Source organism: Triturus cristatus, chromosome 11 (assembly GCF_964204655.1).
Source record: "Triturus cristatus chromosome 11, aTriCri1.1, whole genome shotgun sequence".
NCBI lineage: Eukaryota > Metazoa > Chordata > Amphibia > Caudata > Salamandridae > Triturus > Triturus cristatus.
Genome location: NC_140594.1, coordinates 1,160,910,668 through 1,160,928,210, shown reverse-complemented (window position 1 = coordinate 1,160,928,210; position 17,543 = coordinate 1,160,910,668).

Here is a 17,543-nt window from a genome sequence, read left to right as displayed (position 1 = left end):
TTGATCCAGCCCCTCTTCGTTGAGTTGCGATAACACTGCCCCAATGCCATGTTCTGATGCATCTGTCTGGACAATGAACTCCTTGGAAAAGTCTGGGGCCCTTAAGACCGGGGCCTCGCACATGGCTTTCTTCAATCTCTCAAAGGCTTGTTGACAAGCCTCCGTCCAGACTACCCGTCGAGGTTGTTTCTTGGACGTGAGCTCCGTGAGGGGGGCTACGATGGTACCGTACCCCTTCACGAAGCGGCGGTAGTATCCCGTGAGGCCCAAAAATGCTCGGACCTCAGTCTGTGTCTTGGGGGGTTCCCAGGCCATGATGGCCTCGATCTTCGCCTGGAGGGGTTGCACCGCTCCCCTACCCACCAAGTGTCCAAGGTACACTACCGACCCCTGCCCGATCTGGCACTTGCTGGCCTTGATCGTCAATCCAGCTTGTCTCAGGGCCTGGAGAACAGCTTGCAGGTGACGCAAGTGATCCTCCCAGCTGTTACTGAAGACGGCTATGTCATCCAGATAAGCAGCAGAGAAACTCTCCATTCCGGTGAGGATCTGGTTTACCAGGCGCTGAAACGTGGCAGGTGCGTTCTTGAGCCCAAAGGGCATCACACAGAACTGGTAGTGGCCATTGGGCGTGGAGAAGGCTGACCTTTCCCTTGCTCCATCAGTCAAAGAGATCTGCCAGTACCCAGAAGTAAGGTCAAAGGTACTTAGATATTGGGCAGCTCCCAGCCGGTCAATCAATTCATCCGCCCTAGGGATCGGATGAGCATCAGTTTTGGTCACTGAATTCAGTCCCCGATAGTCCACACAGAACCTCAGTTCTGGTTGGGCACCCGGTGGTGCAGCTTTTGGTACTAACACCACCGGACTGGACCAGGGGCTGCTAGAAGGTTCGATCACTCCTAGCTCCAGCATCTTAGTGACTTCACTATGAATGCTGGCCTTCACCTTGTCTGACATCCGGTAGATCTTGGACTTCACAGGTGGGCTGTCTCCTGTGTCCACGCCATGGACGCACAGGTGAGTCCTACCCGGGACAAGGGAGAACAACGAGGAGTACTGCCCCAGGACCTGGCGACAGTCCTCCTGCTGTTCAGGAGTTAGAGATGGGGAGAGAATCACTCCCTCCACCGACCCATCCTTCTCTTGAGACGCAAACAGATCAGGGAGAGGCTCGCTTTCCACGTCCTCTCCTCCGTCAGTCACCATCATCAAGATGACTTCGGGCCTCTCGTGGTGGGGTTTGAGGCGGTTGGCATGTAGCACCCGCAGGGGCTGACGAGGGGTCTTCAGGTCCACCAAGTAGGTAGCCTTACCCTTCTTCTCCAACACCTCAAAGGGTCCTGACCAGCGATCCTGGAGGGCACTAAGCTCTCCTGGTTCGATCACCCACACCTTCTGGCCAGGCTCCAACTCCACCGGGTGAGCATTGTGGTCATACCACGCCTTCATCACTGCTTGGCTGGCTTCCAAGTTGTCAGAAGCTTGCTTCCACAACTTAGCCATTTGGCTCCGGAAAGCCAGCATGTAGCTCACCACATCCTGGGGAAGCTTTCTGGGAGTTCTTTCCCATCCGTCTCTCACCAGGTTGAGAGGTCCACGTACAGGGTGCCCATACAGAAGCTCGAAGGGGCTGAAGCCCACTCCCTTCTGTGGCACTTCCCTGTAGGAAAAGAGTAAACAGGGTAGGAGGACGTCCCATTTCCTCCGCAGGCTTTCAGGCAGACTTCTGATCATGCCCTTCAAGGTTTTATTAAACCTCTCCACCAGACCATTGGTCTGGGGGTGGTAAGGAGTGGTGAACCGGTATGTCACTCCACACTCCTTCCACATTGCCCGCATATACGCTGACATGAAGTTGGTCCCCCTGTCGGACACAACTTCCTTGGGAAAACCCACTCGGGTAAAGATTCCCATCAGGGCCCTAGCCACAACAGGTGCTGTTATGGTCCTCAGAGGTATTGCCTCTGGGTACCGTGTGGCATGATCCACCAGAACCAGGATAAACCTGTGACCAGCTGTAGTTGGTGGATCTAACGGACCCACAATGTCGATGCCCACCCTTTCAAAGGGGGTGCTAACGACAGGAAGTGGTTCCAGGGGAGCTTTCAGCTTCACCCCTGTTTTCCCACTGGCTTGGCAAGACACACATGTCCGGCAGTAGGTATCGGACGACACTTTCATCTGAGGCCAATAAAAGTGTGGGACAAGACGGGCGAAGGTCTTGTCTTGCCCCAAGTGTCCTGCCAATGGTATCTCGTGAGCCAACTCCAGAAGGAAGGCTCGATAACGTTGAGGGACTACCAAGGCTCGTGACGATCCATGTAGGGGTGCCTTGGGTTCACTGTAGAGGAGGCCGTCCTCCCAGTAAACACTGTAGTTCCCTTCAACGTTCCCTGCTGCCTGGGCCTCGGCCTGACGCCTTAGCCCCTCAAGGGTAGGGCACTCCCTCTGGCCCTGGCAGAATTCCTCCCTGGACGGGCCTCCCTCCACGTGCCACTCGGCCGGGATGGGTAGGTCCTCCAGGTTGGTAACGTCCCCCACCGCAGACTCCTGGTCCACCACCTCCGGTGGCCTATCCGTCCTACGGGGTGGGGACGCCGAGGCAGGCTCCTCCTGTCCTCGGTTCTTCCCTTGACTGGCAGATGGCTGGGCCTTTGTTCCAGGCTCCAGCCGAAATGAACTCCCTCTTCGGGTAGTCGCGGACCTTGTGCTAACACAGGCCCAGTCAGGTGTACCCAGCATCTCGGTGTGAGTCCGGTATTCCACCTCCTTCCAAGCGTTGTGCTCCATGTCATTCCCCAGCAGACAATCGACTGGCACGGCAGGGCTTACGGCAACTCGAAGTGAACCTGCAACCCCCCCCCATTCAAAGGGAACCTCGGCCACTGGATAGTGGCCGGTTCTGCCATCAGCCATCGCGGCTGGGTGGAGTACATCGGGAATTACCTGCTCTGGAGACACCAGTTGGCTACGCACCATAGTCATACTGGCTCCTGTGTCTCTCAGAGCCTCCCCTCTTTGGCCGTTGATGGTGACCCATTGCCCATACTTTGCGGTATTTGCGGGCACCTGGATCTTAGGAACCATCTCCCGTTCTCCCAGGGACACTAAAGTGACACCCGCCCACTCCCTTCCCTTAGTTAAGGGCATCTCCTCCCCGAGCACTACACTAGCTACTCCGGGGGTCTTTCCTCCAGTGGGAGGGGGTGGTCGTTTCAAGCACCTCGGATCTCCTTTATAGTGTCCAACGCCACCGCACTCATAGCAATGGACAACCCTTGGCTGCTGACTCTGGCCAGGATTAGGGTTTCTGGGCGGGTTAGCCTTAGGGGTGAATCCTGTTCCCTTCCCTTGGAAGTTATTTTGGGGGCCTTTGGAGAACTCCTTTTTCTTTTCCCCTCCCTCTTTCTTCTGGGGGGCGCCCTGTCCGGCCTTTTGAGTATCCCCTCCAGTCCCCCTTGTGGACACCCGGGTACTAGCCCAAATGTCCGCCTCCTCAGCAAGCTTCCGGGGATTGGTCAGCTTGCTATCCACCAGGTGTTGCCGCAGTTCAGGGAAACATTTCTCGAGCAGGTGTTCCTTCAGTACTAGGTCAAACAGCCCCTCGTAGTTCCTCACTTCACTGCCCTGAATCCAACCTTCCAGTGCCTTCTTTGCATAGTCCAGGAAGTCCACCCAATTCTGCGTGCCCAGTTTGTGACTACCCCTGAACTTCTGTCTGTACTTTTCAGGTGTTAGTCCAAACTTTCTGATGAGCGCCAGTTTCATGGTGGGGTAGTGGGTCTGCTCATCCTCCTCGAGGGCCAATAAAGCATCCCTACCAGCTGGAGGCATGTACTTGTACAATCCCCCTCCCCAGTACTTCTCTGGAACCCCATGGGCCCTCAACGAGACCTCATAGGCCGCTAGCCACTTGGCGATGTCGTCGCCCACTCCATAGCTAGCTACTATGTCCTTTGGCAGGTATGGTTTAGGTTCCCTGGTGATCCCTTGGGTTTGGCTGCCACCATTAGGAACAGGTTGTGCCCCGATTCTCAAGATCTGAAGATCTATTTCTTTCAGTCGCAACTCATGGGCCATCCTCTGCTCCTCCTTCTCCTTCTCCAGCCTTGCTAAGTCCCATGTGAGCTGTCTTTTCTCCCTCCGGTCTGTTAACTCCACCTCAGACAAGCCACCGCTAGAGGCACTGCTGCCCTTCCTAGAAATGGTTCTGGGCCCTGTTGACAGGTTCCCCACCTCAGGTTGGTACATCTCAGCCCCCTCGGGGTCAGGCTCTCCATCCCTGTCTTCCTCCTCAGCCTTGCTTTCTCGGCGTGCCTCCCCCCAAGCCCTTAAGCTGGTTTGGAGTGCACCCTTCTTTGCTCCTGGGGGACAGTACACCCCTTCCCGCTGGCAAAACTCCCTGAGTTGGGCCACAGTGTACGTTTCTAGATTTTCTAGTACAAACTCCATCTTGCCCACTCAGGTTAGAGGACAGGTTTTTGTGCAGTAACTATGCAGGGGGGTACCTTTAATAATACCTCCTCCCACCACCAGAGTAAATTTGGAAAAAGCAAAAACCCACAATTAGGAAGGCCGCTTTTGAGAAAACTCCCGGTGTAGGCCTATGGACTACCCACAGTTATTGTTGAGTATGCGTAGGCACAGCTCTATCCCACCACTGAACACCAATTTATGTTGGAAAACCACTCCCACACTAGAAGGGGTGGTGGTGGTCTTCCGGACACACTGTGGTAGCTTGGCTCGAGTGGTCAGGAATCAGGCTCCGTGCTAAGCATACAACATACCCAAACAATAACCATGCGCGCATCCGTTCCAAAAACGACTCTACACCGTAAAAATTATGAAAATATCTTTCTTTATCTTTTTCTCTTAGTTGCTGATTGGGAAAATAAATAAGTCAATCACAATATACAAATCTTAAATAGTGCCGGTCAAATAAATACTGTCTGAAGATTCAATAAATAGGGATGATCATAAATACAAGGGACATAAATATAAGTGCAGGTAATACAGGCAATTAAATATTCTGAGGCAATAAATACTGTACCAACAAATATTGTGCACCAACAAGTCCTGTGGACCAATAAATATAGTGAAGCAATAAATAGGTTAAACACAATAAATACAGTGCCCCCAATAAATAATTAAAAGTATACAGCAACACTCATGTAATCAGATCACTTTTCAATTCCTAAGGGCTGATTTGGCCCAGGCACAGCTTGTAGGGTTGTGGAAGGCTTGAGGGGGTCTACTCCCTGGCTGGGTCAAGGCTGAGGCCTAAACTGAGGTAGATAAAAGGGGGGAAATACCAGAGACCTGGCTCTCTCTCTCCACACAACCTCTCTAGATTAGTCCCAGTTCACCCCTGGCACAGTCAGGTTGGTTCCAGCACCTCCCTAGCCCCTTAGAGCAGTCTCTCAGGTCTCCACAGGGCCTTAGGCGCCCTCTACTCCACTTACTGCCCTTTTTCTGATGCTCCGACGCCGCTGGAGTCGGGTCGATGCCGTGAGGCGGTTCCAGCTCGATGTCGGCGGCCTCGGCACAATGTCAGTTCTTTGACGACGCCGGCGGCGGCTCCGGTCTCGACGTCAGCGGCCTCGGTTCGATCTCGACCTCCGATTCGACGGCGTCGGGCAGTCTCTACTCGATGTCGACTTCGGGCGGCTCCGGTCCGATGGCGCTCTCGGCTTCGATGACGTCGGCCGGCCTGGCCTGGATGTCGACTTCCGGCGACTCCGGGGTGCGATCCTCACCCCCGACCTCCGGTGCTCCTCCTCACAGGTTCCGGGCGACTCCGGAGTGCGATCCTCACTCCCGACCTCCGGTACACTTCACCTCGGTCTCCGACGACTCCGGAGGGCGGACTTCACTCCTCCGATGACGCCGCTCACTCGACCTCGGTTAACTTCCTCCTCGACCTTTGGTATTCCTCACGACCTCCGTCGGCGCCCTCTCACGACCTCAGGCGGCTCCGGGTACGACGTCTGCTTCTTCAGTCAGCGCCGCTTCTCCACCTCGGGCTCCAGGTCTCAGGCTACTCGACGCCGGACTCCAGGGAAACCAGTTTCCAGGTCAGGATCTTGCTGCTTTCTGCTTCTAAGGCCTGTTCCTGCTGTCCAGGTCCTTAGGATGAGTTTTTCTGGCTTCTTCCCACACAGGGCTACAGGCTGGGATCCATCAGTAGGGACTAGTATCAAGGGTGGGTTTATGGACCCCACTCCAGGCACAAGTTTCCACCCCTGCTGCTTCACTCCTTCCTCCTTCACTGTTGTGCTGCTCTCTCTTCACCAGTCAGGTGCCAACTGCCAGCTCCAACTGCCAACTCTCTGTCTTAGCTTCCCAACATTCTAAAACGCCTCCAACTGTCACAGGGTTCTGGAATGTTCTGGAAGGTGCTGGTAGGTTCCAGTGGATGCTGGTGATGTCACAGGTGGCCACCATTTTGTGCTTCAGGCCCTCAGACAGAAGTTTCAGGGGTAGCTAAAATGGCTCCCTGAATCTGCAGCAACACGAAAAAGTCTGGTGGTTCCCAAAAAGGAAAAATTCAAACAGGGTTTGAGGCAAAAGTGGGACAAAATAAATAATGATGAGGAGGGACCACCCAAAGGGCTGTCAGGTCTAACACTAAGTCAACAGATTCACTAGATAAGGTCAGAGGGGAGCAAGAGAAGGAAACAAGTGATTGTTTCTTTTCAGTCTCAGAAGGGGCAGAATGGTCGGACGATGCCCTGAGCACATCACTAGGGGCTAGTAGTTCAGATTTAGATTCTGCAGATAGTCACGTCGATCATCCCCCAACTGCAAAAAAAAAATCTTCAATAAGAGCCGCAACACAAACAAGGGGGAAGAAAGATCTGAAATGGGACTACTCAGCAGAAGCCACCCTCTCTGGCCCATCAGTGGATACATCACCAGAAGTGTCGACAGGGGCCAGTGGAATTAGCGATACCCCACCTACTCTGGACACAATCTATCAAGCTATTCTGGCGCATAGGGAGGAAACACGCCAAGATAGCCAGAAAACTCAGGCAACAATGAGGAAAATGCAGGGGGTAGTCAGAAAGCTCACTAAAACCTGTTTCAACACTGGAGAAAGAGTTACAAACCTTGAAGACAGAATAGTCGCAACAGAATCAGAAACAGCAAGCGCCACTGCCCTGGTGATGGCCCAAGGATCACAGATTCAAGATATCCAGTGGAAGCTGGAGGATTTTGAAAACAGACAAAGAAGGAATAACCTGAGGGTGCTGGGGGTACAGGAAGGTTTGGAGGGGTCCGATGCCAGGGCATATATAATCGATCTTTTTAAGGCTGCATTTCCCGAATTATCCGAGTGGAATTGGGTAGCGGAGATCCAAAGAGCGCACCGTACCCCGTTTAAACTGCGTGCGCCAGCAAAAGAGGGGGACAGACCACGTGCTATACTGGTATTCTTTGGCAATTTCCTCCTCCGTCAATCAATCTCAGATAAAGCCAGGCCAGATGCAAAAAGATCAAGCGGGGGGGTCTCATTTTTCGTGCGGCCAGACTTTTGTCACTCAACAGTAGAAAGACGTTGGAGACTGAGACAACTCATAAAACCTTTTCAGGAAAGCAATCTCCAGGCCTATCTTGTTAACCCAGCTCAACTCAAGGTTATTAATCAGGGGGTTACCCGGTATTTCACCTCCGAAATAAAAGCTAAAGAATATTTGGACTCTTTGGACAAATAAAAGGGGTTCGATATTCTTAATAATGGTTAATGTGGTGGATTAGCTGGTGGCGGGGGGGGTGTAAAGAAAACTGTCTTGTTGTAGGGGGGAATGGTCCTGCAACTCTATAATTGTTGATTTTGGATTCCGGATGTAAGTCTAAATGTTAACTTTTGATGCTCGGCTTTATAGGACCCGGGCCACTGGCGCTGCGTGCATCATATGCACAGACTAAGGTCTGAGCGCCTCAAGTGGGTGGTGGGACGATGTCAGGGTAGGGGGGGGGGATGGAGGCCCCTTGGGGGAGTCCAGGGGGGGGAAAACGGGGACAGGGGTGGGGGAAAATTGTTAAAGGAAAATACCTGGTGCTATGTTTTTTATTCTTATGGTTTAAGTTTCTTAGTGGTAAATATATAATTGGATTCAGACAAAGAAAAGTGTTTTCTTTAGTAAATATCAATGGGGAAGCTTAAGATCTGCTCAGTTAATATTGGGGGCTTGAATGACTGGAATAAGAGACAAAGGCTTGGACAATTTGTCAGATCAAATCAGATAGACTTAATTTGTCTTCAGGAGACCCATATACCTTGGGCTAGGAAGCATATGCTGAATATAAGAGGCTTTGATCTGTTGGTTTGCTCCGCACAGACATCAACTACGAGAGGTGTGGCAATATTGGCTAAATCATTGATGGGAGGGGCTAGACGTCTTAAGTCAGATGCTTTAGGTAGGTGGGCACTGGTGGAACTCGAGATGGGATTCACAATATGTACAATCTATTGCTCTAACCAGGATGAGCCCGAACTATTTGATCAGTTGGAGCTAGAATTGGCGAATTGGCCTGGTCCTGTAGTGGTCTGTGGGGATTTTAATATCTCAGCAGACTTTACTGGTGGAGGTAATAATGTTGGTAATAATGTCTGTTACACGGGTCGTAAACCCAAAGTATTTCAAGCACTGAGCTCCTTAATCACATCACATGGACTATCAGATGTCTGGGGGGTCAAAGTACCGAGCAACCCAGGATTTACATATTTTTCATTTCCATTTAAGAGATATACTAAATTAGATTATTTTCTTATCTCTTCAACCGAACTGAATAGAGTGGGCATACAAAAATTACCAAAAGTGATCTGTGATCATAATCCGTTAATTATGGAGTACGTTATAGAAAATTTCAACAAGGGCCACTCGAGCTGGACTTTCGAGAGGAGACTTCTAGCAGACCCTAATTTTGTTGAACATATAAGAATCTGGTCTCAAATTTTTTTTGAGATGAACCGATATAGTACATCTAGGAATATGGTTTGGGACTCTTTTAAATCTACTCTAAGAGGTGAAATCATTAGTTATTCAGCCCGTGTAAGGAAGGTGGCAAGGGACGAAAATGAGAGATTAGTGGCTCGTCTGACAGAAGCAGAAGAAGCACATATGATAGATATAATTCATAGGAGGGAGGCAGATGAAAGCCAACAGAAAATTTTCATCATTAAAGCTGAATTACATAAATGGATAGCTTTGAGAACTGCGGAGGAGTATCAGATCTACAGGGGTAAGATGTATGAGACAGGAGAGCAGGCAGGTAAACTTCTAGCACTTAGGATCAGGCAGGCGCAAAGTAGGAATGTGATAACCAATATTCGAGAAGGGGACCAGGATTACTCCGAGCCAGAGGACATTCTTAAGGTATTTAAAAATTATTATCAAAATTTATATAGTGAGGTGAGTAGAACAGATACCTCTAGCCCAGAATTCGAGGATATAGGCCCACAGTTAGCTAACGAGGATATAGTAATGCTGGAGGGGGATCTGGCAATAGGGGAAGTGATCGAAGCAATGCAGGAACTATCAACAGGGAAAGCCACAGGGCCGGATAGTATCCCACTTGAGCTATATAAATGTTTGCAGGATGTGATAGCTCCTCTATTGCTGGATTTATTTACTGGCATAATTATCTCTGGGGTAATCCCAGAGTCCTGGAAAGAAACCAATATTGTGGTATTCCATAAGACAGGTAAGCCTAAAGAAAATCCTGGGTCTTATTGACCAATATCCCTCATAAATGCGGACACTAAGATCTACGCCAAGGTCTTGGCTAAAAGGCTCGGGAGGGTCATTGGTGGTCTGGTTTCCCCGTGGCAGCATGGATTTATCCCAGGTCGAGGAACAACAGACCATATTAGGCGGGCTATCACGTTGTTTGATATACATGCTGTCACGGGGGGACGGATGGCCATGATCCTCCTAGATGCAGAAAAGGCTTTTGATCGCGTTACATGGAAGTATCTGTGGGGGATATTGGATCGAGGGGGCTTTGGCCCTAAAATGGTGCAAGCTATTAAAGCCATGTACTCAGACCCCAAGGCTAGAATCAAGATAATGGGAGAAAGCTCGGAAAAAATTGATATCTCTCGTGGAACACGGCAGGGATGCCCATGTTCACCAATCCTCTTTGCCCTGTATATTGATCCACTTGTACGTAGAATACTACACTGTGAAGATATTAAGCCGATAGTTTATAATAGGTATGAAACCAAACTATTGGCTTATGCTGATGATTTGGCCATAATTACCCCAGATCCAGTGGCATCTCTGATCGCTATAACAGGTATAGCGCTGGAATTTGGACAGCGTTCAGGGTACCTACTTAATGAAAATAAAACCCAAATCATATGTACTAATAATATAGATAGGCCTGATCAAAGATATTCTGATTCAGCGGTTTATTTGGGGGTCAGGATAAGTTCCGCAATTGATAGAATTATTAAAGACAATTTTACCCCCTTAATTATATCAATTGCGTCAGATTTAAAAAGAATAGATGCCATGCATCTGACTCTAATAGGGAGGGCTAATGTCCTTAAAATGACAATGCTACCTAAAGTATTGTATCTCTTCCGCTCTATCCCGTATTTGATTGGAGAGGATATGTTAAAATCTCTTGACGCACTATTTAGCAATTTTATGTGGCAATATGGCAAAATTAGGCGATCTATTAAATATCTATCCCTTCCATATGAAAGGGGAGGATTGTCAATCCCTAACATTAGATTCTATCAATGGGCTTGCTTAATCAGTCAGATGGCAATATTATTTGATTCTGCTACAAATTTGACGGATACCACTCTTGGCAACTTGAATCCGCCGTCTATTTTTGAATTATTATTGGGGAGAGAAGCCCTGGGGTCGCTTCTTCGCAAGATCGACAGATGCTATTATAATAAAAAACGATATAAGGTTTTAGATAGTGTGTGGGTAGTCTGGAAATCAGTCCAGAGAATACTGACAATTCCGAGGATCAATTATTATACTCCTCTCTGGAACTCGGGTATTTTTCCACATCTTAGTTATGATAGGATGGGAAAAATATGGCTACAGCAAGGAGTCAGAAGAATTGGTGATTTATTTGAAGGGGATAACTAACCTATTGAGTTTTGATGATATCCAACGTAAATATGAAATATCGGATAATCAAGTGTATAAATATGTACAGATATATCAAACCATGAAAGGTATTAGACCACGGTTATCTCCAGGGGGGAAAATTAATATTATGGAGTATTTATTAGGAGGTGGAACTAAAATTAAAATGATATATAGAACCTTAGTATCTTCAGTATTAGATGATCTGGATAAATTTGAGTCCTCTTGGACGCTAAAATTACAAAACCCTGAAGTAGACTTAGACAAAGCTCTACAACTAGCTGGAAAACTGTTTCGCTCCACGAATCTTAAAGCCCAACATTACAAAACACTGTTTAATCTGTATTTCACACCAGCTAAATTATATGATTGGGGTAAAAGAGACGATGATACATGCCCAAGATGTATGGAAGGGCCCGCTAACCTTATACACATGTTTCATCAATGTGCTAAATTAATTGGAGTCCGGCGAGAGATAGAGAAGTTTTGGGAAGGGCTCCTAAATGTTAAGATTAATCTATCCCCCACTCTCATGATATTAGGAGTTGATAGTAAACTGGGTCTCAGTAAGGAGAATGAAGCTTTTGTTTTTATATCTGTGGCTGTTTTACGGATACTATTAGCGGCAGGTTGGAAAGATTCTGTTGCACCTACTTTCCAGCTCTGGCTGGCTAGGCTCCTGGGGATACATAACATTGAATCCTCTTTATATACTAGGAAGGGCATGAAGCTGAAAATGCTGGGGATTAGCATTTGGGCCCCCCTCAAGAGTTGGAGAGATTCTCGACTATAAATTGTTTATGGTGATATATTTTACATTATGTTGAATATGTCCTCTCAATGAATTAGCGTTTTTTTTTTTGTTGTTTTTTTTTTTTGTTTGCTTTTTTGTTTTGTTTTTTTCTTTCTGAATCTGTGTAATGAAAGCTGGATTTTAGCTGGAACTATGTATAAATTGAAATATAAATTGTAATGTTTACTGATTGCACCAGGTATACAATAAAAAAAAAAAAAAAAAAAAAGAAGGCATACAGTTAGCAAGAGCGAATGGTACTGATGGAAAAATAAACTATCTAATAGGTTAAAAAAAAAAAAAAAAAAAAAGGAAAAGTTTCTTCTTTCAGGATAGGGAAATCACCTTCCGGGGCAAATGCCCTCAGCAATCCTGTCCAGTGTCTCAGGCAGTGCACCAGTTTTCTTCACTTTACAGCACCCGTACCCTGAACTCAAGTCCTTCCCTAACTCCTGTATTGCTCCTCTGGCACACTGCTCTTTCGTTGGGGCCACCGATTGTACCCAGTATGCCCAAGTATCTCTTGATCAACAAACAAAGGTGCAGATTTTCATTTATTTCACAGACAGGATTTAGGGGCGTGATGCTGAAGTACCTGAAGCAACGCTTGTTTCAAAGGGGATCACCTCAAGCAAAAGACTCCTTGCCATTCTGGTCGGTCTGTGACTCTCTCAGCTGGGCATCAAAACTGCATTCACAATTTCTCCATTCTGATTTGTGACCCCGTCTTTCGCCCAAGGCAGTGGCAGGGGTACACACTTCATGTCCCAGTGCTTCCGGCCTTCTACCTTCACTGAGGTCCTAGTTGCCAGCAATGCCTGTGCTGGTTACCTTCACTTTGACTTCAAGCTGGACTGGTGCTGACTCCTCAGGCTGGATCTGATGTCCGGGCCCCTCTGGCAATGGTTGTAAGGCAGCAAATATCTATTGGTGGACAGAACAAAAGGTCTTTAGACAAGGCATACAATTAATCTATCAACAGAGAGGATAATCTCAGAATACCTTCTCAGTTTTGGGGCACCCCATACATTAGCAAGGCACCCAAGAACCACTTCATCTAGCTAACATTGTACGCTTAGGACCATGCTCTCATGTTAGAGGCGCAGCGTGAAAATCTAAAACAGCCATTTTAACAGGGATTCTTTTTACATAAAGAACTAAAAAACTCAACATAGTGGGTACATACATTTCTCCAGCAGAACATGTTGTAAGAAACAAACTCCTATAAGATAATATTTTCCGCAAAAATGTTTGCTGAGGATCACATGGGCGTCTTCCTTGACATTATAAACCTTATGCATTCTACTTTTCATGATGTGGACTATGCAACATCATTTCACCAGCTCTAATAAGGGCTGTCAGCTCAATTACACAGACTAACTAATAAAAGACTAGCAATGCCCTTGCAAAACTCTATGTAGCATGAGAATAACATATAGTTTCCCCTTAAAGGTCAAATAAGGGAACAGTAATCTAGACTACCCATCCTTTTATAATTTCATCAGACAGGATGGGCAGTAACATGATGTATTTTTTATTCATTTTATTAATTCTAACAATTTTAAAACAGTATTACTGAATAGCCAATTAAATATCTCATGGCCATTTCCTAGACAGCTTAAACAAGCTCAAAAGAGAGTGAGAAAAAGAGAGAGAAAACCTAAATGTGCCTACCCTTAATTTGCAGAGGAGCTAACCTCCTTCCCCCATTTCGACAGTAGGAAAACCTGAAACAGGTTTACCTTCTGTCGACACTATCTCCCCTATTTGTGGCAGCTGGGCACAAACAAACTTGTAGGGGGTAAATAGCACATTGAGCTAGCTAGAAAACATTAATAACCAACTACCAATTCCTTTAGCAATTGTACTAGCGTAACATGAGGGCGAATGAATGCAAAATGAATCCCATTGCCTCCTTATCTCAGCCCTTGCACAGTAATCCTTAAACTAAAAGCATTAGTGTTATATACATGGCAGAGCTGTGCTCTAATCAGGGCCCACATATACCACTATATTTCCTTCTGTTCATATAACTGCGCAAAAACTTGCTTTTGCCAAAAATAGTAAGCAAAGCTTCTCTTTCTCTCCCTGCGCTGTCATCTCGTCTTTCAGAATTTTTCAGAGGCCGAAGAGTCAAAGCAAACCCTTGCCCGTAGCCCTGCTAGGCTGCTAAATATAGAACTCGACCTCTAACCCTTACCAGCTGTCACATTTTGTGCAAGGCTTTTCCATGCGGCTCATCCAATTCAAAACAACTTATGGAGACTCACAGCTGAAAGGCAGTCCTATTCCCTTCCTGTTTGCCAGTAAATTAGAGGTAGGATAATAACTTCTGCTGTTTTTATTAATACTTATTTTCTTTTGTGTGCAGTGTGTGGTGTGCTTTTCTAGCAGTATAGAGGCCAGCTGTTTGTTCTATACTTGCACGTGTGCATTACTGAAGCCTGAGATCAGTTTGAAAACTGCCCTGAGTGGCAGAACTGCTTTTAAAAAGTAAATTTTGCCAAAATTAGACTTTTGTGCTAGGGGCACTAAAAATGAATAACCTACAATGTTTTGGCATATTAGAGACCCCCAGGGTGTTCCCTAGATATCCCAGGGGTTGGGGATCAGAAATGTATAAGGTACACCCTTAAGAAAAAAGTTTTGTACGCCTGGGTAAAGTGACATTTTACATATTAGCTCCCCCCATTGCGGTAAAGCACTTCTCAAATTTAAACTTTGATGCTAGGAGCTATATATTTTTGACAGTATGATTATTAGACATCATAGAGATCAAAAAGGATTTTAGTGCAATTATTTTTAATATTTTTTGTTCCAAATAGTCAAAATTCTTTATTTTTTTATTTTTTTTAATAATGATCACCAACCCTTTTGATTGTTCCACATATGAAAAGCAAGCCTCATTCCTTTCCTATCACCTTTAAATGCATTCATTTATAACACTAAGCACAAAAGCCTTACTGAAACATGAAAAGTCTGCGTCACTTTTAAAGGACAGTAATTATTTAACATCAGAACCACAGATGTGCTTATGTAAAAAGCAACAAGAAAGAAAATCCCTACTTTTAATCTTTTCACTGTTATCCAAAATAATAAAACTATCTTTTCAGACTTTTAAAATCAGCAGATTTCAATGCACACTTTCAAACCATGTTTGCACAAACTTAAAATCTAGTTGACCCAGCATTTTCCCTCTGTGGCCTGCGGTCAGGAATAGCCATGTGTTATTGACTCAGCTGTTCTCTTGACCAGCAGACGTCAATTTCTACGCCTTTCTCTGGAAAAAAAACTTTGCTGTACTGAAATGTCCTGAAAAAGTGTAATCTCCTTTTGGTGTGTGTTAGACCTACGTCTAAGGGGGTAGCTTGGCTCAGGTCACTTGGCTCATCACTCCATTTGGCTTTTCAGGCCTGCATCCCACTCAGCTCGCAATCCTGCGCCACACCACTCAAAAAGAACACTACACCGATTTTTGTAAAAGTGTTACTGTAAACTTTATAACATTTCTTTTCTGATCAAGATTCAGTTTTCAATTTGACATTACAATTGGAACCAGTTCATTTCATTTGCATAAGAACCTCTCTCTATTGTCTAAGGTCAAACCTGTACGTTACGGTACTAGATAAACTTGTCTTACTCTACAAGAATCCTCAATTCCACATGACAACAATGTACCTTATACTTGCAGAGGAAATGACAATTCACTCCAAACAATACATTTCATACAGTAGTCTTGGAATCGCCCTTTTAGCTTCTCCCACCCCGGATAGGGAGACCTAGTCACATTTCTCCATGGCGTACTTCAAATTGCCTTTCAAAAGAGAATTTAGTCCCCTCAAAATATTCGATCCGAGGGTTTCCCTCACAGCTGTACCCCGCCTTCTTTCTTATTAGTCAACCCACAACAGTTTCATGAGCATGGGATACAATCACCAATTATCACAGGCTGAGAGATTTTCCCTCCCCACACTGAGCAACAGGACTGTATCCCCCAATAGTCAGATCCAGTCACTTTCTTTGTGCTAGTCGCCGAGTGCTGGTGTTCCCCAGGAACTGAACCCCCCCCCCCCCGGATACCCTGCTTACTGTAATCGCGCTGACCGACCTGCGCGTAGTAGGGCACAATCCTGCACAGGAGGAACCAGTTCCCGGGTGGCCGTCCTTACAACCTCCGATGGGGAAATCCTGTCATACGGTTAGAGGGCGTCTCACTAGGCCCCTCCCCGCTGAAATACCTCACCCAGCGCTCACTCATAAAGCGGATGTCCTCTGTTGCCATGGGTCTTCCCTCGACGCTTCCTGGCTTTTTACACTCGACAAGCGCTCCCACCACTGCCGACTGCAGCGCGACTTGCGGGGGCGCGGCCCTGACTCCGTCAGGCTCTTTCACCGCTGCGCAACTCGTGGGGGGTGCGGCCTCATCACACGGCTGCTGGGAGGGGCGGCACTTCTCTGTTGGCCCGGCCCACGTGACCCGGGTGACAGCTTCAAAGCCAGTTACGATTCAGCTTCCTGGCCGCCGCTTCTCCAAGCAATTGATCGGCGCGATGACAGCTCTCCACACAGCTGACGCGCGCGATGGACGCAAGCCCCACCAGAGAGTCCCAGCACCCCTCCAGCCTTCACTGAACCCTCAGGACTCCACCGGGGTCTCGCAGATAGGCCCACGCCTCGAATCCACAAAGGTGAGGAACTTAGATCGGCCAGTGCGGGCAGGCAGAGATTAAGGGGCTTGGCTCACAGCAGATCAGATGGGCAGAACCGCTAGCCCGGGGAGTATTTAGCACAACTCCCTGCCCTGAAGTCCACGATGGGGCGCTGTTGCTGACGCCACTGGGGGGAAGTTTTGGATTCCCAAATGACATCCAGGGAGGTCTAGGCAGTCCTAACGGCAATTCCCGCACGGAATCCCTCTTCAGGCCTCCAGGTGACGCTAGGGATCCTTAACCAGAACACAATGCCTCCCAGGGTCGATGGCTGAGTTCAGGGATTGGTCAAATGATAGAGGGTGATGTCAGCTGAGTAGGGGGTTCGCGCAGACCCTAGGGTCTGTCCTCTCCCAATCCCGCGCAACCACCTCACCACTCAGGTGCCTCACTCCTGACTACTCCACAGCCCAGCTTGATTCTAAAATGGCCGCCCCCCTGTCACCTCTATTTATCACCTTGTGCTGGACTTGCCAGAGGGGTCCAAAAGGTTCTGGAACCTCTCATGGCAGTCATGGCCCGGGTGCTGAGGTGACAGTTGGAGCCACCATTTTGTGAATCCTACCTTCCTCCTCTATCTACCTCAGTGGAGCACCTTGCGCCTTTTTCTCATGTGAGGAGGAAAAGGCGCCCAGAACCTCTACATCAGCACCCCAAAAAGTTTGGTAGACAGAAAAAAATGAGAAGGGGACAAGGGATAAATTAATAAAATGAGGAGGGAACTGCCAAAGGGCTGACAGGTCTAACAGTGTGTCAGACAGCTTCTTCTCAGTGAGACAGCTTAAACACATTTGAAAGCTCTTTTCCTGGTGCAGGAAATTTAAGCACGGTTCAATCTATTTAAAAGACGGGCATTGCAAGCCAGTCAAAATCTATCGTTCTGAATGTTTGTACACAAGATGCGCTTTTATTTAACCAGCA